Raw genomic sequence first — 24689 nt, forward strand, 5'->3', positions numbered from 1 at the left:
AACTATTATGGGTGGGTATGGCAAAATCACTGACATCAAAAGACCGCGGGCCCAGTGGCCAATACTATCACTACAGCCATTATAGGTTTGGACTGCCAGTGGATGATAAAAATATCAAAGGGGAAAAGGCTGAATGTTCAATGTCCAAGTAGGCCTCCTAGCTAGATTAAATTAGGGGTGGGCGTAGTTCACGAAGTAGCACTTCGCGAAGCTACGCAAAGTGAAGTTCGCACTACGCGAGCTACACGTAGCACTTCGCGAACTGCGTAGTAACATGTTCGCACTGTGCAAGATGTTGTTTTCAATGATTGCACAGTGCGGACAAGCAACCGGCACTGTGCAATCATTGAAAATGGCATCTTGCACAGTGCGAGCTGTAGTTTTCTGCTGCTCGAGTAGATTTTTACTCGAGCTTCAGCTTTCTCAACGCGAACTGGTAGTTTCTCATCGCGAGCGGTCGCGAGCATACGCGACCACTCGCAATGAGAAACCTGACCTCCTCGCGTTGGGAATCTCGCCGGGAGGTTTATTTTCCATGCTCGCGATCGCCAACTTGCAGTTGCTGATCGCGAACAAGGAAAAAGTCTCGCCGGGATGTCATTTTGCTTGCTCGCGGTCGCCAACTTGACGTTGAGGACCGCGAGCAAGCAAAAAATGACCGCAGCACTATGCAACACTACGCTACGCGTGTTCGCACTGTGCTACGTACAGTTCGCGTAGTGCGAAGTAGCGCGAACTTCGCAAACTACGCGAGCGTAGCGTAGTAATTCGCCCAGGCTTAGATTAAATACCATTTGAACAGCTCTGGAACTTTTAAAACTAATGACTATGCAATCACCCTGAAGAGTTTAGGGAGTTGGGCCAACCCAATCCACTTTCCGAGCCATGATGAACCTGCCGACGAAGGTTCGCCCTTCTCCACTCAGTTGTGACAGCCAGTGGCTGACCTTATTTCTTAGACTGTGATAATCTTCTCTGCCCCCTTGTTTCAAAGTAGGGACCCCAGTTAGTACCACAATGTTAGAGGCCGAAGTGGTGGGAAGAAAGCCGGAGGACAACACGTGAGGATGCAGAGCCATCATTTTGACTCGTAACACCCAACTCCCCTTGTGAAGGCTAATGTGCTGTTAACTTTAGAACCAATCTGGCAGTCCACTGACTGTACAGGCCACTGTACACATTGCGGGAAAAATCTAAAAAGGCAGAGCATCTGGGGGATGGTGTCCACGGGGCTAAATCGGCCTGGGGAGGGGGGCAGCGGGGCCCCCCTCCAGTAAAAGTAGAAAAAATAAATAAAAAAGGCCTGCCCCAGGGGATAGGGTCTCTGGGGCCCAAAGAGGCCCAGGGATGCCCCCATACCCTAATAGAATAAATATAAAATAAATTAAAAACACCAGCCCAGCAGGTCAGTGGAGGGCCCATCCTCTTTCAGCACCACTCTGCAAATTATCCCATCCACCATTTCAAAAAAGGCCTGACTAAGCGGTAAGGGGTCCTTGGACCCCAACTAGGTGCATGGATGCCCCCACTGCCCCTAATAAAATAAAAAAAAATAAAAAAAATGCCAGCCCAGCAAGTCGCTGGAGACCCAGCCCCCTTTCACCACCACTATGGAAACGCTCCTCCTGCACACTACTAGGTAGGGGATGAATTCACCTTGACTTGTGAAGGTCTTTGGGCTCAACTACCCCTCCTGTTACCTCCAGTAAATCCCATACAGGGGGATTGCTGAGAGGTTGTTAAAGGCCATGCCCTCTTACTCTGCCACTCTGCAAATGCACCTCCTGGTGCACTACTAGTTGGGGGAAGAAGTCCCCTTGGCTTTTGAGGGTCAACTACCCCCCTGTTACCTCCAGTAAGTCCCACACAGCAGGATTGCTGAGAAATCTTCTGAGACCACACACCCTTTCTCTACCACTCTGCAAATGAGCCTCCTGGTGCACTACTGGTTGGGGGGTGAAGTCTTCATGGATGCTGATGGACCTCGGGGGCCTAGCAGCCCTCCTGTTACCTCCAGTAAGTCTCATACAAAGGGATTCCTGAGATCTGGTCTGAGGCCCACCCCTTTTCTCCACCACTCTGCAAACTCTACTATTAGTTAAAAAAACATAGAAATTCAGGGACAATATATTTAGGAAAAATAATTTGAAAAACCTTAGAAATCCACTTAAAAAACCAAAGCTTACAAGGTCTTTATGGTTAGGGTCAGATTCCACTCTTACAAAACCAGAGAAATTCAGCAGTCTGGATGAGTCAGCACTAGGCTTCATAGGCCTGGTCTGCATTTGGAGTGGTGAGAGGAGTACCACCTGCACCTGAATAGGGCTGTACCTGCCTTCCACAGTGATGGCTCTGCCCCCCTGCGGTGTATCTGGAGCCAGGGCTGACACTGACAATGGAGGTTGTTGTGAACTTGCAAAGTGCCCCCAGAACTGGTTTGGACTGGGCTCAGAGCCCTGGGCCAGGAGAGAACAAAGAGATTTACTGCATAAAAAAGGGGCCCAGACCCCAGACTTTTGAATCACTTCTGGGAAATCAAGAGGAACCTATGCCAAGGAGAAGGGCTGGAGAAACTGAGGAGGAGTACTGACCCTGTGCTATTTGCTGTCTGGGGTTGGCCTGCAGTGGCTACTCCCTGCCAAGGAAAGGGAAAGGGACTTTGCTGTTTGCTGTGTCCCCTGCTTGAGGAAGATCTCCAAGGGCTTGAATAAGAGCTTGCCTCCTGTTCTGAAGTCTCAGGGACACAAAGACCTCACCCCCAGCTCCCCTGAACTTCCTTACTGGTAGTCCTAACCTGCCAAGAGGTGCCTGTAGCTATTCTGGGCCTCTGGAGGTTGTTCTGGCTGTTGGGAGCTGGAAAAGCAATGCAACAACAAGAAGCATGATGCAACCATGCCTGTTTACAACGCATCACCGAAGTAACTGACGCAGCGCCTGCCCGCGGCTCAAGAAAGCGCTGCATACCGCATCGAGGGCACCGGTCTCCGAACTCTGAGATCACTGCACCGATTCTGATGCAAGCCCTGCTGTGCGGCTGCAAAAAAACAGGCATCATCCCAGATTGTCACATCCCATCAAGGCGCCAAGCATGTTGCATCATTGGGAGACGCAGTAAGAAACAGATGTATCACCTCCCCACGCAGTAAGAAATCGATGCATCACCTCCTCTCCAGTAAGGAACCGGCGCATCACCTCCCCTGCGCAGCAGTAAGGAACTGGCACATCACCTCCCCTGAAGCAAGGCACCGATGCATCACCTTCCCTGAGCATAAGAAACCGACACATCACCTTCCCTACGACCCTTTTTGTTTGTGTAAACGATGCATCTAAGGTACTTTGTGTGAAAAGTGTTGCGTCTGCAATTTGCTTTGAACTGAACCATTTCTAATTCTAATCCATTCTCATCCATTTGGAAGTCATATTTATATTACTGTACTGTGGATTTTTGTTGTGTGGTCTTGTTTTGGTCTAGATAAAGATTACTTATTTTTCTTAACTGGTATGCTGTCCATTTGTAGTGTCTTCACTGTATTACTGTATGTGTTTACAAAGGCTTTATACACTGCCTCTGAGATAAACCTGTCTGCTTGTGCCAAACTACCAAGGGGGTGAGCAGGGGTTATTTTAAAAGTTTCTTCCCCTTACCCTGGCAATAAGCAAGTGTCCCTATTTGGACTGCCAACTAGAGAACCCCATTTCTAACAGTGGGTGTGTGAGTGGCTCTATGGAAGAGTGAGTGGCTGTATGAAGACTGGTGTGGGTCTGTGAATGGGATGCAAGTGGTTGTGTGGGTGTGTGCGTTTGCATACAAGAGGTTGTATGGGGGTGTGAGTGATTATGTGGATGTCACTGACCATGTCATGACCATGAGCATGTGCGGTCATAAGCACTGTATTGCGGGGACAGAAATTATAGCTAGCTCAGGTAACTATAAGTGTGTACATGTGTTAATATATGTACAAGTAAGTGAGTGGGTGTGTGAGTAACTGTATGGGTGATTGAGTGGGTTTGTGAGTGGCCTGATTCAGTCTTTGAGTGGCTGTATGTGTATATGACTGGGTGTGTTAGTGTGCGTATATCTGTATGAATAGATATGTGAGTAGATGTATTGGTTAGTGAGAATACGCAGTAGTGGCTGTATATGTGAACTAGTGGCTGCATTAGTGGGTGGGTGGGTGAGTTGAAGTGTGAGTGGATCTATGGATCAATGAGTAAGTGTGCAAGTGTTTGTATTGGTCTGTGAATGTGTATGTCTGCAGTTGCGTGGGAGGGGAGTTAGTGTATGAGATGAGATGTCATCAATAATGTCATCAGTGATGTCACTGACCATGTCATGAGTCATATTTATTTTCAAAGAAAACCACTTTTGAATTGTATTTCCTATTTTCACAGTGACACCAGAAGTAGCAATTACGCCGGTAATTGCTAAGACTGCGTGTTTTCCAAGAAGTGTAAAACACATGTATACACATATTGTAAAGTATGTTTAACAATAGGTGTTTAACACAATGTTTAAACTTCTCTTTCTGTATTCATTTTCAAAGAAAACCACTTCTGAATTGTATTTCTCGTTTTCTCGGCAATGCATGAATTCACAATGACTTTGGTAATCGCAAAGATGGCATGTTTTTCAAGAGCTGTAAAACATATATTTACAGTCATGATAAACAGTGTTTGGCAATAGGTGTTTGATAATATGCTGTTGAAACATTTTCATGTGTAGTTATGTTTAGGGAAACCACTCTTTTATTTTATTTCCGGTGTTCACGATGGTGCCGGTAGTCATGAAGATCATGTGACCTGGAAAAAAAGAGATATGATTAGACAAGACAGTTTTCAAGTATCTTAATATGAAGTGCCCACCCATACCTCTTTTCCTGAAACTTCCATTGACTCTAGGATCATTCTTTGCAGGTGCCTTTGATTTACTGCAGTACTCTGTTCAGAGTTTGGAGTTTTGATTTTTTGGACAGCAAAATGGCAACATGAAATAGTGAGTGGGATGAGGTGCCACAGGAGCCAGAGTAGGAATGACTGGAGGTTGAAAATTAAGAGTCTGGAGATGTTTTGTTTGAACAAAAATACCCACAATTTGTTAGAAAAACATAAAAACAATGATACAAAAAGGAAAAAAAGGTTCTTATTAGAGCCTTCATTTATCTTTAAAAAAATAACGTATGCTGTATGAATAGGTGAGTAGCTATGTGAATGACTGTATAGGTGACTGAGTGGTTAAATGAGTAGTTATGTGAATGAGTGAATGGGTGTGTGCTTAACATTATAGGTGAGTGGCTCTTTGGGAGAGTTACTCCTAGTGTGAGTGGGTATATTGGTGACTGAGCTCTAGTTTGAGTGGGAGTATGGGTGAGTCAGTGGTTTGTATAGGTGACTGAATGGGTGTAGGAGAGGCTATATGAGTGAGTGGCTGTATGAGTGAGTGAGTGGTATGTGAGCGGTTGTATAGAAGAGCAACTGACTGTGTGGGTGGGTATATGGAAGAGTCAGTACCTGCGTGATTGTCTGTATGGGGAGTGAGTGCTAGTCTGAGTGCATGCATGGGTGATTTAGTGGCTGTGTGAGTGTGAGTGGCTGTATAGGTGAGTGGGCTCTACTGCAAATGGCTATATGAGTGAGTGAGCGAGTATGTGAGTGGTCATATGTGAGAATGAGTGGATGCATGAGCACATGATTGGGAGAGTGAGTGCCTTTGTGACTGGTTGTATAGGAGAGTGAGTGTCTGTGTGACTATCTGTATGGTTGAATGAGCCCTAGTGTGAGTGGCTGTATGGGTGAGTTTGTTGGAGTACTGGGTTTTTAGAACCCAGCGGTGCAGGGGAACACACCCTAGGACTTCGAGTTCCTCCTGTTTCAGACCCACAGAAACACAGAGTCTTCTAGGTGAAGTCAAAGATCGATTTATTGGCTGCAGACCAATTACAGGTGTCCGAGAAGTACAACACAATATATGTTCTCAGGAGACTGCTTAAATTACAGAAACGGGCTTCTCCTTAAATACAAAATATCATGCTTCAGGCACACATTCCTTGTTTTACGATATGGTCATTCACATGTATCCATTACAAACGAAAAGGCAGAGTCATGACGACCATCCCACATTCCAGTTAAGCCAGCCCACAATTATTTACCCAGAGAGGCTCAGATCCCACATCAGATATCAACAGGCCCCAATAAACACGGGCATCTCCTGTTCGTAAAACAAGCCATAAAGCAGGAAGAGTCAGGTGTGAAAGAGATTAGCCGGAGGCTTGTGTGTGAAGTGGCTTTATGGTGTGTCAAACCCTGATGCTAATCACAGGTGGCCGCAGGACGGGCAGCTCGTGGGACCGGACTGACCTGGGGCAGCGGAGCCAAGCCGCACAGGTCACAGAGAAGTCAAAAGGAAGGCACATGTGTTCTAAAGGCCCGTACTTGTTCGTAATGTGTAGCCTATGTGAGGGCAACCATAAGATGGCCACCGCTCCAAGATGGAACCCATGAAGTCAATGTGTAATATCGTATATATAGTGCATTTATCGATGAAATGTTTATGCAAAGCACTTGTACATACCGCATTGACCATTCGCGGTTCGCTAATACCGGAATAGACAGGGGTAGGGTACTGCCTCCTACGCGGTCCCAAATTCCAAAGTACCACAGAGTGCTAGTGTGAGTGACTCTCTGGGTGAGTTAGTGGTTAGTTGTATGGGTCTGTTAGTGGGAGTGTGGGTGCCTGTATGACTGACTGACTGTGTGAGAGGCTGTATGAGTGAGTGAGTGGGTGCATGAGCAGCCATACAAAAGTGTGACTGGTTGTGTGAGTGATAGCATGGGTGTCTCAATGGTTATGTAAGTGGCTGTTTAGGAGAGACAGCCCCTGTATCACTGACTGTATGGATGGGTAAGTCCTAGTGTGAGTGGTAATGTGGTTAGCTGTATGGGTGAGTTAGTAGCTATGTAGTTAGGTGTATAGGTGAGTAAGTGAGTATGTGAGTGACTGTATGAGTGAGTGAGTGGCTATGTGTGTCTGTATGAGTGAGTGAGTGAGTGTATCTGCAGCTGTGCAGAAGAGCAACTGTTGTATGAGTGGTAGTTTGGGTAGCTGAATAGTTTTGAGAGTGGCTGTTTGGGAGTGTCAGTGCTTGTGTGATTGACTAATGGAGAGTGAGTATCTGTGTGTCTGGCTGTATGGGTGAGGGGGTTCTAGAGTGAATAGCTGTATGGATGAGTGAGTGCTAGTGTGAGTGTCTCTATGGGTGAGGAAATGGTTGTGTAAGTAATTGTATCGGTGAGTGAGTGGATGTGTGAGTGGCTATATGAGTGAGTGAGTGGGTGTGAGCAGCTGTACAAAAGAGTGACTGCTTGTGTGAGTGGTAATATGGGTGACTCAATGACTGTGTGAGTGGCTGTTGGGAGAGTCTGTGCCTGTGTGGCAGGCTGTATGATTGAATATGTCCTAGTGTGAGTGGCTGTACTGGTGAGTGAGTGCTAATGTGAGTGGTTGCATGGGTGAGTTAGTAGCTGTATAGGTAGGTGTATGGGTGAGTTAGTGGGTGTGTGAGTGGCGGTATGAGTGAGTGAGTGGTTGTATGAGTGCCTATATGAGTGAGCGAGTGGGTTTATGCATCAGTGTAGAAGAACAACTGTTTTTTAGAGTGGTAGTATGGGTGACTTAAGGGTTGTGTGAGTTGTTGTTTGGGAGAGTCAGTGCCTGTGTGACTGGCTGTATGGGAGACTGAGTGTTGGTGTGACTGTCTGCATGGGTATATCAGTCCTAGTGTGAGTCACTGTATGGGTGAGAGAGAGTTAGTGTGAGTGGCTCTATGGGTGAGTTAGTGGCTGCATAAGTTGCTGTATGGGTGAGTGAGTGTTTGTGTGAATAGATTATCAGTGACTCAGTCGGTATGCACTGGCTGTATTAGTGAATGAGTAGAGGTGGGATCTAGTCTATAAGTAAAATAGTAGGTATATCAGTGGCTCTAGCTCTAAGTGACTGCCTCTATGAGACACTGTATATGTAGGTGATTGGATGTGTAAGTGTCTGCATAAATACATGCATGAAAGATTGAGTAGGTTGTTGCATGGCTAACTAGAAATGTGCTTTGTTGCACTGAAAGTTTTAATTGGGAAATTAAGAATAAAAACTAATGGGAAGTACAATTTATGTTTAAAAACACTCTCCGGGGATATCTGTAAGCAATATATGTGCGGAAGTAGAAGAATTATGAGACATCTAACGATGTTCAACTGCAGCCACTATTAAAAATAGAATAAAAGATAAACATATGTTAGTTTTTAATCTTCACAATCACACAACTATTATACTTCACATTGGTTATACTGTAAAATAATATTACAATAAAGTAGAAATAACATTTTCCCTTTTTTACTGTTCTTAGCTTTCATACTTCTTCACTGTAAATGATGGCTTGTATAAAGCATCATCCTCAAACAGTGGGGAAAAAACAATCAATGGATTGTAAAAACAAACCCCAAAGCTGCACAGTAGATCCCTGCAATAAGTGTTACTATGCATTGCACTCACTACAGTTCATTAATTTGTGTTTTTGTTTCAAGACTTCCAACAATAACGTGAGCAAACGTATGTGGAAAATATTTCTCATAATCTTATATCTGGTACAATAAGACATATAATTTTGAAGCAATCTTCAATTTTGGAGATCCTTTTGAAAACATCATCCCTCGTACACCAAATAATGTGTAAAGGGTGATGATCATATAGATAAAATCCCACATAGTAGTATGTAAAAGTTCTTATTGGAGAAACAAAATATGTCTTTTTTATTTTACTTTGGGAGGCAGTTTTTAGTTCCAAGTTAAGGGTCCTGTAATATAAGTATATCCATTCAGTTTTTAACTGTAAATAGAGAATCTAATCTTTAGACGTTACATAAACTCCTTTCTTGAATATAAGTGGAATCTTACATCTGAAAACATTTATCCTCTAACTTTGGGTAAAGAAAGATGAGATATGAGTTTGGTAATCTCCCAGTTAGCCTTGGTTTGTATTTCAGATTAATGTCATTGCATTCTGTCCATCCAGAGTGGCATCTTAAATAGACAATGTTGGGGCATATTTACAAAAAAATGTTGGAGCGTGGAGCTGCGCCAAATTCAGCAGCGCCGTGCTCTGAAATTTTTAAAATGCAGGTACGCGCTGTATTCACAAGAATACGGTGCATCCCTGTGTTTCCCCTATCGCTGGTGCAAAAAAAGCTGCCTAGTGCCAGCGCAGGTATCCTGCTGCCATGTTGCAAGGGTGCCTTCACTGCAGGGATGATTGTTTATGGGCAGGAAGGGACACCTTCCTGCACATAAGCAATCATTCAAGGCGATTTGCTATTTTCTATGTGTGCTGCAGAATACAAAAATAGCAATAATTGAGGCGAAATTATATTGCTAATGCCTGGTAATCCATAGTGTTAGAATGGAGCTGTTTTTGGCACTGCCACAGACTTGTAAATCTGGGGCAGCGTCAAAAAGCAATCAGTTTTGCAGTGGGATGCCCACATCAACACCCATTGGACGTCCCTTTGCCGCTGAGGACTGCAGCAGAAAGGGGCATATTTGCAAGGTGGCATTTAGCCACGTTAAGTGGCTTAGCGCCATCTTGTAAATATGGCAAATGGTGCTACACCAAAAGAAAAAAGTGATGCTCCAGCGGAGATAGGGGCTTGTAATTATGCCCGTAGTGTCCAGAGGTTGTATTAACTCCTTCATGAAAGATGATAGCCAAAGTAGTAAAAGTCCTTCCCGAAATTGATATTTGTCCTTCTGCGAAGTTTGTAATTTCAGTTTCCAATTTTGAACCATCCGCTCTGCATCATTGCAGCATCACTATAAGGTATTTCCCAGTTCTTTCTAGAAACAATTTAGACATGACGGGCCCGATTCACAAAAGTAAACTGAAACGAAATATTAACTTTACGACCTTTTGTATTCAGTGCATATAGGAGTAGTAAAGTTAGGAATCCTAACTTTCGTACTCCTAAATGCAATGTATTCCACTTCTGTCACTCAGTAAATGTTGAAACAAACCATAGAGTGCAGAACAGATTCTCTTATCTGTTTTTGTTCAATTTGGTTTCCTCAGTGTGGCAAATAGAACAGTTGAAAGAATTCTTCATTGAATTTGGAGCAATTCTGAAGGGTTGGCATTAAACAAACTATTGGCTTCTGTACTTTACTGAAATTGTACATTAGTTCTGCTGCTGTAATATTAGATGGACGTAGGTTCCTGATAAGGTTAGTTTCCAAAGCACATTTCCCTTTTTTGTAAGAACTCCTACTTTAATGACCTTCAGTAATCTCAATATTCCACGTCACATCTTATGCTTGGCGTATATTTTTCACTGATTCTTTGTATTCAAAGTTTTGCCAAATATTCACATTTCCAATACTTCCTAGAGAATTTCTTGTTTAATTATGTAGAAGTGTATTGAGAACAAGTTGTCCTTTTACATGTGTTAGTTGTAGTAGGCCACCAAATACAATCCCATGTTTCCCACCAAACAGTACATCATAATTTGTTCTCAATACCCACTGCATTCTTAAATATATGAAGGCAAGCATTAATTTCGAAACTATACTCACTTCATCAATATTTCAATACCCTTGGTTCCTCATGACTAGCTCATCAGATAACTTCTGGTATTCTAGTGTGTTGTTATGTTCCACAGGTAGCATTAATAGTAAATGAAGAGTATTTCCTTTAATGTTATGTGCATCTAATCCTGTTGGTGCAGTAAACACTACACATGACACATTTGAATCTGTAGTCTTCTGTAGGTAACTAGTGAGTACTTTATTTAGGAAGTTTTTTCCAGTGCCAGCTTGACCACTTATGTATAGTCGAACTGGTTTAAATGAAGAACATTCACACTGTCTCTTCTCATGCAGGAATCCATGCTCTATTTTATCCTTGCTTTCATTAAAACATTCTTTCTGTTCGTTATTCTGTTGTTGTACTAACTGTTCGAAATCTACAGCTTCCTGTCTTGCTAGCTGCATTGCATTCTCCACCTCCTTCATACCCAGTGCTACTTCATTTTGAATTATTGGCTTTCCAAGAGAATCTTGACTTGCTGATGCATAACTTTGGCTGCTTTAACAACTCACCCTGGCTATCTCAGCAGCAATTACTTCTTCCTGTTCAATCTCATCTCTCAACATTTGAAAGTAGGGCAGAAACACTGAGCCTTCAATGGTTTCTTTCACAGCACTGAAAGTCTTCATACGTCATAGTGTTCAAGTAATTGTGATTCTGCACACCAATGCTTGAACAACTGCAAAAGTGCCAAGTAGAAAAGCTTTTTTTCAACAGGATTTTGGCTACCAAGTTTACTGTGCTTAATTAGATTACCTTTGTTGTGTCTCACTAAACAACCATCAAATCCAAGGACTTCATATCTTCCTTTTTCTGTATTTTCAGTTACATTACTTCTATATGCATAGTGCTGAAGTACTTCATAAAGACACATGTTTTTAAGAGGAGGACTCCTTCTTGGGTATCATGTATCCAGCATGTTAGTCTTCTGAATGTCTGTACTCTCGGGTTCAAACTCTGCAAGGTATTGTTTTTCTGGAAAATACTTTGATACTCTATTATGACTACTTGCAAGGCCTAGGCTTACCCACAAAATTCCTCTTGACTTGGAGAACAAATAAGCCGAGCTCAACCTGTCCGAGCACTCATACAAACCTGTTTCTCTGTGGAAAAGCATTTTCAAGCTGAAACTGTTCTATTTCGTGGTAAGATTCTTTTCTGCAGAAATCTCCTCACACATCTCTTTCATCTTTTTCTTCTCTGACTCTGTTATATATGAAGTTGAGTAGCGAGCAACAGCAATGGAATTGTCCGCAACTAAATGTGAATCCATATTTGCATTCCACATCTTCAGAATGACAGAATTATAGTCATTGATATATTTTTAAGCCTCTGTTCTTCTCAGGTTGTATGTACTTTTCAATGATTTCCGTTTGAGGGTGTGTCTGACTGCAAACAAACAGCTGTTCCGTCTGAGATCACAGGTCTTGGGCATCCAAAACGACATCTTGTGTGAAGGTTTCCTTTGGATTTGTATTTTCCATGACAGGCTTCCCCACACCTATAATTTTAAAATTGTAAAAACCTTTTTGTCTCAAACCTTTTGTTGCAGAAGAAACCAATCAGCGCTTGAAATCTGTGGTTAAAACATCTGCAAATTTTTACTGAGTCCAGCAAACAAAGTTCCCCTGGTGTCCTTAGATTGATGTCTTTTATGTTTGAGTTTGCTTCTCATAGGAATTCAAGCAGGTTATCCCATGCATACTCAGCACAGCTGAGTGTTAGAAACCAGGGGGCATATTATCAAGAACGGCGGTAAAATGATCGCGGCTTTGGCAGCAGGAAACTGCCGCTACAGAGGCAATAATGAGCTTGATAATATGCCCTTGAGAATTCCAATAGAAGCCCAGCTTCACACCAGAACATGGGCTTCTATTGGAATTCTCAATGGCATATTATCAAGCCCATTATCGCTGCTTAAGCGGCAGTTTCCTGCCGCTAAAGCGGCGAAAATTTTAACACTGTTCTTGACAATATGCCCCCGAGTCGGTGCTTCAGTGTATCTCAACATGTATTTCAGCTCACCATGACGACCATACCAATATTCATTGGCGCCACACTGGCACGCCATCAAATTAATCCATTTGTATTCCATGTTTTCCTCTTTTCTTTGAACTTTCTCAGCAAATATTTTGCAGATTCACTCCTGTCTTGAGATTGTGGCTTACTGCATAATATAGGCCTGACACGTCACTCTCAAATAAAAGATGAATTATAAAGGGAATACACTGGCAAAATCTAGGATTCTCTGAGTATAGTCTAGTTGATCTGTACTCAGCTGATGGTATCTGCATAGGCCGGTCAGCATACCAACCACCCACTCCTGTGAAAAAGAGATGTGGAAAAGACCGAGCATCTACACTTTTCTCCCACACACTCAAGGGAACTCCTCTTGCTTCTTTTATTTGAAACAGATCAATAGCATCACCAATAATTTCTTTAGAATACAGAGGGTGGATACCGTACTTTTCATAAATTTCGTCTGATTGGGATCAATCCACTTTTTCAATCTGACCTCTTGATGATGAGGTGTCACCCTCCATATGTCTTATGCCTTGAAGGGCATCTACATTTATATAATAAATATTGTTTTGTACCAGATATAATGTTGCCATCTTTACTTTACCAACATCTACTAACTGCCATATTTTGTTTACTCTTGGTCGAGAAAACATTCACTAGAATAATAAGTGCTTCTTCCAAATCTCTCTGTACCCCTACAGTTTCAATATTCTGCGTGAAATCTAATGGGAAGTACACACCTTTACTGCCTGGAATGGATGTATAGACTGTAGTGTAATTGATCCATAAACATTTAAATCCTGTAGTTCTCGAGGGATTAGAACTAATTCTAACTTGTTGTGGACTTTTCTAGCTGGCATTTTAATGTCTTCCAATTTATTATAGCAGAACTTGCACATAATTTGATGTGTAGAACAACCAAAGAATTCTTCTACAAGTAAATAAGCTACAAATTCTCGCCACTTATCTGTGTTGTCTTCTTCAGTTTTTTAAGATACAATAACATACTCACTTTGAGTTTTGTAGTGAGTGTATCGACAACATATACAGAGTCAGATTTCTCTGAACACAGTGTTCTTTCTAATCTCTTCTTGAAAGTTATCAATTGTAATACCTGTGTCCTGTTCTGCTACACTTGCAGATGCCAAGTCCTCATTTTCCCTGCACTCCTCTTCAGGACCAAATATATGAAACTGAACATCATCAGAAACATTCTGTACCTCTGCTTGACCCCACCCAATCTGAATTCCGCAACAACCACAGCACCAAGACCGCTCTACTCGCTGCCACAGACAACATCCGTACCCTCCTCGACCAAGGACACACCGCAGCCCTGATCCTACTCGACTTCTCTGTAGCCTTCAACACCATCTCCCACCACACACTCACCACCAGACTCCATGATGCTGACATACAGGAAACTGCCCTCGACTGGCTCCCCTCATTCCTCACCAGCAGAACACACGGAAATCAACTGTGGAGTACCTCAAGGTTCGTTCCTTAGCCCCACACTCTTCACCATCTACATGGCCCACTTCGCCGCCATCGTCAGACAGCACGGACTCAGCATAGTATTCTACGCCGATGACATCCAGCTCATCCTCTTCCTTACCAAGGACCCCATCATTACTAGACTCAACTTCCAGGAAGGAATGAAGGACGTTGCATCCTGGATGAGCAGCCTGAAGCTCAACTCGAAGAAGACAGAGGTCTTCATCCTTGGACCCTCCCCCTCTGCATGAGACAACAACTGGTGGCCTACCACCCTCGGCAGCGCCCCCACAGTCCATGCCCTGAACCTCAGCATCGTACTTGACTCCTCCCTCTCCATTACCCGATAGGTCAACACTATCCCCTCCACCTGCTTGAACACCCTCCACATCCTCCAAAAGATCTTCAAATGGATCCCCCCGGATCAAGAAAAACCATCACCCACGCACTCATAACTGGCAGACTGGACTATGGAAATGCCCTCTGTGCCTGTATCAACAAGTCACTGCTACACAAACTGCAGACCATACAGAATACTGCAGCCAGACTCGTCTTCTGCATCCCTCGACACAAACACATCACCCAACACCTGCAACAACCTCCACTGGCTCCCCGTTGAGAAGAGAGTAACTTTCAAGATACTCACCCACGCCTACAAATGCCTAGACAACATGAGACCTCAATATCTCAACAACAAAATCTCCTTCCACGTACCCAAGAGGAACCTCCGATCGTCCGACCTCACCCTCGCCTAACCCCAGAGCATCCACAGAGCAAGAACATGTGGCAGAACCTTCTCCTACATCACGGCCAAGACCTGGAGTGAGCTCCTTTTTTTAATTATTATTATTTTTTATTTTTTTTTGTCCTCATAGAGAAAGAAAGTGAATGGTCTTAAAGCAGTATCATGGCGCCCTCCTGGTCCCGATAGAGGGGATACGCCGCCCTATAAATCTCTTTCCACCTCAAAGGGTACCTGAGGGCGTGGACCGCATGAAACTTGGGAGTTAACCAGGATAATTTCCAGCCCATGGTTTCTGCATAAACCATCTTCCCAAAAACTCACTTGTTTCATAATCATTGGAATTTTTGGGTACACTAGGAAGTCGCAAGACCCAAGTTGATAACCCACTCTTCCCATAATTCCCAAAATCTTGTTATTTTCTTTGACTTACAACCCATGTCCAACTTATGAACCCTTTTAACTGATGAAACCCAGTCTAGGAACTTTGGCGAATTAGGGGAGATCCAGTTTAAGCAGATTTCCCTTCTTGCCAAAAGGAATAAAACAAACAGAAGTGAAGCCTGAGCATTTGACAGTTTGTTATTAATACTGTCATCAGGAAGAATTCCAAAAATAATTAAAACCAGGCTTACCTTAATTTCTTGGCCAATTACATCTGAGATAGTCTTACCCACTTGCCTCCAGAAGCCCTGGATCAGAAGACACTGCATGAACATGAGCACATCATCTGCACTCCTCAGGGTACATTTCACACACGACTTCTCTCCGCCTCCCAGCTTGGAAAGCCTCTTTGGGGTCCAATAAGCTCTGTGGAGTGTGAACAGATGATTTCTCCTTAGTGGTGCAGCCTTGACAACCCTCCACAAAGTGCACAATGATACTTGCCAGTAAGATGTAACGTCGCTGGAAGGCAGTTCTCTTCTCCAGGGCTCCTCCATGGGCAGTGATGGTGGGTCTTCTTTAATAAACAGCCAATACCATTTAGATACTTCTTTACTTTGAAGGCGAGGAACTGAAAACTTATCCTCCAGCTCGTTATTAATAACTCAATTTTTGTCCAAATTTGCAGCCCAACGGGAAAGTTGATAAAACTTAAAATCTGGATAGGTTTTTGTTTGTTTGTGAGATCAATTCATCCCAGGATAGTAGTTTATTATCTCGGAGTAATTTGATCCATTTATGTAAGCCATTTTTCCATAGAGGGGCTGATAAACTGTTGTTTAGGCAATCAGGGGTACCTGGCGAGTTATATGTAGGAACGTTTGAGCACTAGTATAGAATTCTAAAAAGCTTCCTCACCTGGAACCATAATTCACATGCTGACCGTAACACCTTCAGTTTGACCTTTTTGAAGTATCTGGGATGTCCGAACCTAAACAACAATCCGTCTCCCCCCTGGGGGACACTATTTGACATGGCTACAAGGTAAGGTGGAAAGCATGAAGAGTCAAGGAACAAGGATCTCATATTCTTGAAATGGAAAGCCCAACTGTAAAATCCAAAGTCAGAGCTGGCTATTCCCCCGGTTGCTTTCTCACATCTTAATTTCTTCCATGTGATCCTAACCCCTTTATCAGCCCAGAGAAAACTATTTATATCCGACTGCAGATTTTTTAAAGTGGCCGCGCTAAAAAATAAAGGGATTGTATCAAAAATGAATGTGATTTTAGGCAGAACAGACATCTTAACAAGGTTGGACCGGCCAAGAATTGATAGTGGAAGTGTACGTCAAGATCTTAAAAGTGATCTGACCTCTTTCCTTTTAATCTCTAGATTGACTTGAGCCAATTTGTCGCGGTCCTGAGTGATTTGAATGCCTAAAATATCTTATTTGATTATGAACTAAGGGTGAGCTAAATTCACAGTTCCAAGACATGATTTCAGTTTTTTGCCTGTTAATTAAATAACCAGATATCTTCCCGAAATCATTCAGCAGTTGCTCCAGCTTTGGCAGAGTCGCTGAGGATTCTTTTGTAAAAATCATCAGATCATCGGCATATAAAGCCAGCTTTTTTACCCATCCCCTATATTCGAATAGAGCAAAAAGTTTTCTGGTCCTAATGATTTGAGCCAGTGGTTCTATGTAGAGATCAAAGAGGAGAGGGGACAGGGGACAGCCTTGCATAGTACCTCGCTCTAAGCTAACTAAGTTGGTAAGATTTCCATTGACTATTATCCTAGCTGTAGGAGTTTTATAGATGTTCCTGATAGTCTTGGAAATGTTGTCTCCTAAGCCAAACGCTTGAACTATATGGTATAAACACGAACAACTCACCCGATTGAATGCTTTGGCCGTGGCGAATGTGAAAATCGTGAGCGGCAAATTGTTCGCTGAGGCGATATCGATTGCTCCTACCAGCTCATGAGTTAAATCATGAAGATGACACCCTCTAATAAACCCCTTTTGATCCGGATGAACTAAATACCCCATCATGTTGTTCAGTCTCCCTGCTATAATTTGCGCAAAGATTTTATAGTCGCAGTTCAGCAGGGAGATAGGTCTATAGGACTCACATTTTTTTTATCTTTGTTGGGCTTTAAAAGCAAGGAAACCGCTGCATCATTCCAGGAACTGGGGATTGGAGAATTGCTAGAAAAAATGCTATCAAATAATTTCTCCATAACCGGGGCAAGGGTCTCACTAAGTGCAATATAGAACTCGTTGGGGATAGCGATACCTGCAGCTCTCCCTCTTTTTAGATTTTTTATTGTAGATTTAAATTCAAGTAGTGTGATCTTCCTGTTTAGCTGTTAGACCTGGTCTACTGATAAGGGTCGTAAGTCAGCTTTATCCACATACTTTTTTGGTTGGGAATCTGGGACTGCTAGGTCTTCAGTGTACAATTCTTGAAAAATTAGCTCAAAGGCTTTCTCCCTATTAACCCTGTCTTATACTATCTCACCTGTTTCTATGTTACAGATCTCCTTAATTGAGTTTCTTGTTAGATTAAGTCGGGATTTCTAGGCCAAGAGCTTCCCGCACACTTCTCCATATTCGTTATTAGCGAGTTTACTAACTTCCCACATTTTCCTAGTGATAATATCAAGATAATCTGCCAAATCCTGCAGTTTAGCTAGTATTTCTGAGCTTTCCTCCCTCTGTTCTGCATTATTTTGATTGACTGCTTGATTGAGCGAAGCTCTGAGAATTTCAACTTCTAGAAACCCAAGTCTTTCTTTGGCTTCCTTGTTGATTTTAGCTGAAATGCTAATAATTCTGCTTCTAATAAATGCCTTATAGGGATCCCAAATTACCTCCTTTGGAGCTGACTGATAGTTCACTTCAAAAAAGAGTAGAGTGTCTTTCTTTAATTGTTCTACTGCTAAAACATCTTTAAGAATAACTTTTAAATCTAACCGGACCGCTGAATGATCAGATAGGTGTTCTGGGATGTGAGATACTGCATTTACATAACTTATCAGTCTGGAATCTGTCACAAAATAGTCAATTCTAGAACAATGGCTATGTTTTTTATTATGAAAAGTATAATTCTGGGGCTCTATTTTTAACTCTCCAAATGTCTACCAGATTTAGGTCATCCATAATAACTTTGATCAGGGAACTAATTTTCGTAGGAACTCGTCTTCCCCCCTTGGACCTATCAAGGGAAAACGAGCTCCTGATTGACATGAGATGTACCCCTACCCTGCACAACCTCAGGAAGACCCTCAAGACCCGGCTCTTCGACTGACCGGAGCTGCTCCCCCCTAGAACCTTGAGACCCTCACGGGTGAGTAGCGTACTTGAAGAATCCCTGATTGATTGATTGATTGATTGCTACTGTACCATGAAAAAGAGCTCTATACATTTCTTCTAAACATAGGGCAGGACTTTTAATATAGTAAAGTCTCCTAATTAGTTTTCACATTTCAGGGTGGTGATCAGCTAACATTCTGAAAGTGATGAAAGGTGAATCTGTACACTTTCTTTGATAGACATGCTAACACATGACCCTGTATATTAGTATACTTCTTTACTTTGCATGGATCTAACCCATGAAAAATACGAATTTTCTGTTTCGAACTTTTGCAAAGAAAATTATGTAAGAAAGCTCTCAGTATATCAATTGATTCCTGCTGAACACTACAAAACCTGCTACAGTTCCATTTATATACAAGGGCCTGAGCCTCTTCAAATACGACTTCCTCTACATTTCTAGGTACCATCACCTCTTTTGGAATAGGACAACCATCTTTCATCTTGTAACATTGTCCACATTGGTCAATTGCATGCACTAATATGTTCTCTCGCAAGTACCTTTCTTCATTAAAGAAGGGCTCATTACTGGAAGTATGTAACCATTCGCTGCTGAAAAATTTGTAAAAGTTAGTTCTATTGACAAGTCTTTTCTTTTGGCTTTTCTCCTCATAGACCACACTACTTTGTCTAGTGTTTTAATTCTGTTTAGAATCAAAATAAATAGCTTCCTCTTGAGAGCAAAGGCCTTATCGACTACACCCTCAACACGTTCCTTTTGTCTGACTGCTTCTCTTCTTCTTTTATACTTCTTAACACTTAATATGGAACATTCTAACTCTGATTTCCTTAAACTACCTCTGCTTTCTGGTTAGACTTTCTCCTTCTTTGCACGATTTTTTACTCTTCATATCACAGACTTTTTCCCCTTTCTTATTTGGTTGTAAAGTTTGTTTTTTATTTACTTGATTTTGTACTTTTTCAAGTTGATAACATACACATTTAAGAAATGTCTTTGTCCTCTTACCAGCAGTCTTTTTTGCTTTCACCACTTTTTCCTCATTTTGCCTCTTTTGTTTCTCAGTTGTAAGGACACAGCACCCTTGTCTCGGGTTCTAGCAGAGGCCACCCCCGAAGGGGGCCTCGAGGGCCGGCGCTATAATGGCCGCCAGAGCCCGACAAGGAACAGAACTGGTTTGCGCCACCAGGAAGCGCCGCACGGCAAAACACGCTTGTAGTGGTGCTAGGTCACCGGACCAATAGGCGGACCCAGCAACGGTTTGGATCACCCAATGGGGTGGCACCCCCTCCCCCCTTTCCAAGGGCAAGGGTGAAAAGAGTAAAGGGGGGATATAAGGTGACGCTCCCTGATTTATGATGATCAGGCAGAATTATTTATGACAACAAAATGATAGGCGATTGTGGCAGAATGATTTATGTTACCCCGATGATTTATGACCCGGGGGGTTATGATGTCCTACTGACAACTGTGTGATACCCAATGTGCAATAACATATGAGGATGATTTATGACCCCGGCCCCAAGAAGGTGTCCAGGGGAGTTGCACATGTATGACGTATGTAATGAGTAATAGAACTGCGGCCAACAATGACGACCAAATACAACGACTGTTGGCTTTGTTTAGTAATGCAAATGCATAAGTATGCTGCCTTTCCTGGAATGGACACAGTGCAGGCGTTATTTCTTATCTGACTTTTAGTTAGGATTGTAACTGTCTGTAACTAACAAGAAATCAATTTCTGAAAAGCAAATAAAAAGAAGTGCATATAGCTTTTCCTTATGGCTGGACTCATCTGGATGGTGAACTTAAAAGTGTCGGTTCTTCAGCTGATATGTAAATCGGTGCCTCAGTCCCTATGAGGGAGTGTGCTTGTTTTTGTGTGTAACTTTGTTGATATATGAGTACCTGTCTTTGTGGCATCTATTGTTTTCTAAATGTGTATGTAAAGGGCTGCACTGATTGTTTTCTTGGTGTGTTAGTAAGTATTGGGGTATTTAAGTGTGTGTGCAAGTGCCTCCATTATTACTATGTACAGAACAGTTCTGTGAGTGTGTGAGTGGATGTTTAGATGCTTCTCAAACTGATAGAGGGGGGTGTATTAGTGGCTCTATACTTTTGTATGTACTTACATGAAATTCGAATGAGGTGATAGAGAGAATGTATAAGTGAGCACATGGGTCAGTAAGTGTGCATATGTCAATGAAACTTCTAACTATATGTGCTAGCTTTTAGGACCATACCCTATTGCCCAGCTACAGCCGACCTTAGGAGTGAGTCATATGTGGTAGAAGAGTAGGCTAAGGCTTGACAAGGACTTTTGAATGCTAAATCGGCCTAGCAGTAAAAATGCATACACAGGGTTAAGACTAGTACCGTGCCAGAAGACATGTTTGAAGGACTACTTCTCTGGATGGGTGACTTGGTAATGTCACTTCTTCAGCAGATATCTCAATGAGTGTCTCAGTCCCTATGTGGAGCTGTGATTGTATGTGTATGTAAGGTTGTTGATAAATGACTGTCTCTCTTTGTGACATTTATGTTTATCTAAATGTGTCTGTAGGTGCAGGGACTGTATGTATTGGCTGCTGGCTGTGTTAGTGAGTATTGTGTTTTTTAAGTGTGTGTGTAACCACCTTCAGAGTACTAGACAAATAACAATTGTGCCTCTCTCTGTGAGTGAATGTTTAAATGCTTCCTTCATAGTGTAAATGGGTGTATTAGTGTCTGTCTGCTTTTTTCCTTATGTATGTGAGATTAAAGTCTGTGTGGCAGCCTGGATGTATAATTGGGTACATGGGTCTCTATGATTGCATATAGCTCACTGATTCTTCAGAGTACATGTATTGCCTTTTAAGCACATAGCACGCTGCTCTATGGCCTAGATAGAGGCTATCTTAGTGGTGAGTTATATGTGGTATAAGAGCAGTGTAAGGCTTGTCTAGGACTTTTAAATGAGAAGATAGCACTAGCACTAAAACTTCATGCACAGGCTCAAGTGTAGCCGGCCTGATACAGATGCAAGGGCTATTTATTTGGATGGTAGACTTTGAAGTGTCAGTTCCTCATCAGAAATCTAAATGAGTGTATCAGTCCTTATGTGGGTGTATGCTTGCATTTGTCTGTAAGTTTGTTGGAATATAACTGTCTTTCTTCTTGATATCTATGGTTTTCTAAATATGTATGTAAGGGGCTACACTGATTGCTTCCTGGGTGTGTTAGTGAGTATTGAGTTATTTAAGTGTGTCTGCGTTCGCCTCCATTAGTTCTCGGTACATAACAGTTCTGTCTGTGAGTGAATGTAATGTAATGTAAAGGAGTTTTGTAAAGCGCAGACAGTTACCCTGAGGCATCCAGGCGCTGGTGGATAGAGAACTTCTGCTGTGGTGGATCGCTGGTGGATGGTTTTATTTAGATATTTTTTTGATTAAAAAGAAAAGTTTTTAGTTGTTTACGAAAGGTGAACAAGTTCGGGTTGGACCTTAGGTGGAAAGGGAGAGAGTTCCACATCTTAGATGCATTGTAGGAAAAGCTACGACCACCTACTCTAGCTCTTCGTATCCGTGGAACAGCAGTTAAAAAGGCTTTTGATGAGCGGAGTTCTTTTTTGGGATGGTAGGGAGTGATCAGGGAATGATTAATCAGCGGCCCGATCCCCAGAAGGATTGGTGGGTAATGCACATGGTCTTAAATTTGATCCTCTCTCTGACAGGGAGCCAGTGCAGGGATTTCAGGCCAGACCCAATAGAGTTCCTACGCGAAATTCCGAGGATGGTGCGTGCAGCGCAGTTCTGGACCCGCTGAAGTTTGTTTAAACAATATTCTGGGGATCCCAGATATAAAGCGTTGCTGTAGTCTATACGAGACTGAATTAGGCCCTGGATAACTACCTGTTTTGCCTCAAAAGGGAGTAATGGTAGAATTTTCTTAAGTTGCCTAATTAGGCCGAAGCAGGTTGCTGACACTTTGGTGGCTTGTGTGTTGAAAGTCAAAGCTTTGTCTAACCATACTCTGAGGCTCTTTATATTGTCTTTGGGTGCAGGGGGATCGCCTAGGCTGGAGGGCCACAGAAGCTCTAGAGTGGAAGGGGCCTGAAAACCAAGGAGCATTAGCTCCGTCTTGTCTCCATTGAGCTTTAGGCATGAGCTTGTCATCCAGCTCTTTACCTGCTCCAGACAGGGAATCAAGTTGGTTTGTGATTGCTGGCTATCCTTAGGTGCAAGAGAGACCACTAGCTGGGTGTCGTCCGCATAAGTGACGATGGTAATGCCGTGCGGACGAACAATCTCTGCCAGTGGTCTCATGTATGCATTAAAAAGGCGGATGTATGTCGTTACAAAGCACACTTTTACAACGCATGCACTTACAACGCATTTTTTACAACGCAACATCCACTACAACGCATTCCATTACATAGCATGACACTAGAACGCATTTTTTAAAACTACCTTTACAACGCATTCCATTACATTGCATACTACCTTTACAACGCATACCATTACAACGCATAATATTAAATTGCATTTAAGGTAAGTATTGGATAGTATAGGGGTAAAAATTACTATTCTAACTCCAGGGGGTGCAACAGTAGAGTAAGTGTTGGATAGTATAGGGGTAAAAATTACTATTCTAACTCTAGGGGGTGCAACAGTAGGGAAAGTGTTGGATAGTATAGGGGTAAAAATTACTATTCTAACTCAAGGGGGTGCAACAGTAGGGTAAGTGTTGGATAGTATAGGGGTAAAAATTGCTATTCTAACTCCAGGGGGTGCAACAGTAGGGTAAGTGTTGGATAGTATAGGGGTAAAAATTGCTATTCTAACTCCAGGGGGTGCAACAGTAGGGTAAGTGTTGGATAGTATAGGGGTAAAAATTACTATTCTAACTCCAGGGGGTGCAACAGTAGGGTAAGTGTTGGATAGTATAGGGGTAAAAATTACTATTCTAACTCCAGGGGGTGCAACAGTAGGGTAAGTGTTGGATAGTATAGGGGTACAAATTACTATTCTAACTCCAGGGGGTGCAACAGTAGGGTAAGTGTTGGATAGTATAGGGGTAAAAATTACTATTCTAACTCCAGGGGGTGCAACAGTAGGGTAAGTGTCGGATAGTGTAGTGTAATATTATGCGTTGTAATGGTATGCGTTGTAAAGGTAGTATGCGATGTAATGGAATGCGTTGGAAAGGTAGTTTTTAAAAATGCGTTGTAGTGTCATGCTATGTAATGGAATGCGTTGTAGTGGATATTGCGTTGTAAAAAATGCGTTGTAAGTGTAGTGCGTTGTAAAAGTTGCGTTGTAAAGGTTGTTCCCCAAAAAGGCTGGGGCTAAGTGAGGAGCCCTGTGGCACCCCACACCCCAGTGGCTTGCTTGCGGAGACTGAGGCTCCTTCAAAGACACTGAAGGTACGGTCTTTTAAAAAGGATTTAAGCCAGGCCAGGGCTTCTCCCGCTATTCCCAGACTTAGTAGACGGTGGAGGAGGATTTTATGGTTCACCGTGTCAAATGCGGCGCTCAGATCAAGGAGGAACACTGCCACTGCTCCCCCCTGATCTAAGATCCGCCTTGCCTCCTCTGTAACCGCTACCAAGGCCGTCTCCGTACCATGCTTGGGTCGGAAACCAGTCTGTGAAGTGTCCAGCAGTTGGTTACTCTCGAAGAATTTAGTTAAACAGGTATTAACTTATTTTTCGAGGCGTTTGCTTGTCCAGGGGAGTAGTGAGATAGGCCGATAGTTGTTGAGGTTACAAGGGTCGAGGTTGGATTTTTTTATAAGTGCACGTACCCTAGCATGTTTCCATGTTGATGGGACTGTGCTAGTTGTTATCGAGGAGTTCAGCAGTTCCAGTAGTGTGGGAAGAATTACCTGTCTAACCGAAATCAGTGAGTTTGGTGGGGCAGGATCACAGGGTGAGCCAAATTTTATTTGGTGCATTAATGAATCTAGTGTGACTGAATCTAGTTGTGGGAGGTGGACTAAGGTGTTGTGGAAAGATACTTCTGTTTCTGCTACGGAGGGGTGGCTTTTGGGGGGGAGTTTTGCTTCCGTGTTCGGAAAGGATGTGTAGATATTATTTATTTTGGTAAAAAAG

The sequence above is a fragment of the Triturus cristatus genome, chromosome 7 (assembly GCF_964204655.1).
Source record: "Triturus cristatus chromosome 7, aTriCri1.1, whole genome shotgun sequence".
Classification (NCBI taxonomy): domain Eukaryota; kingdom Metazoa; phylum Chordata; class Amphibia; order Caudata; family Salamandridae; genus Triturus; species Triturus cristatus.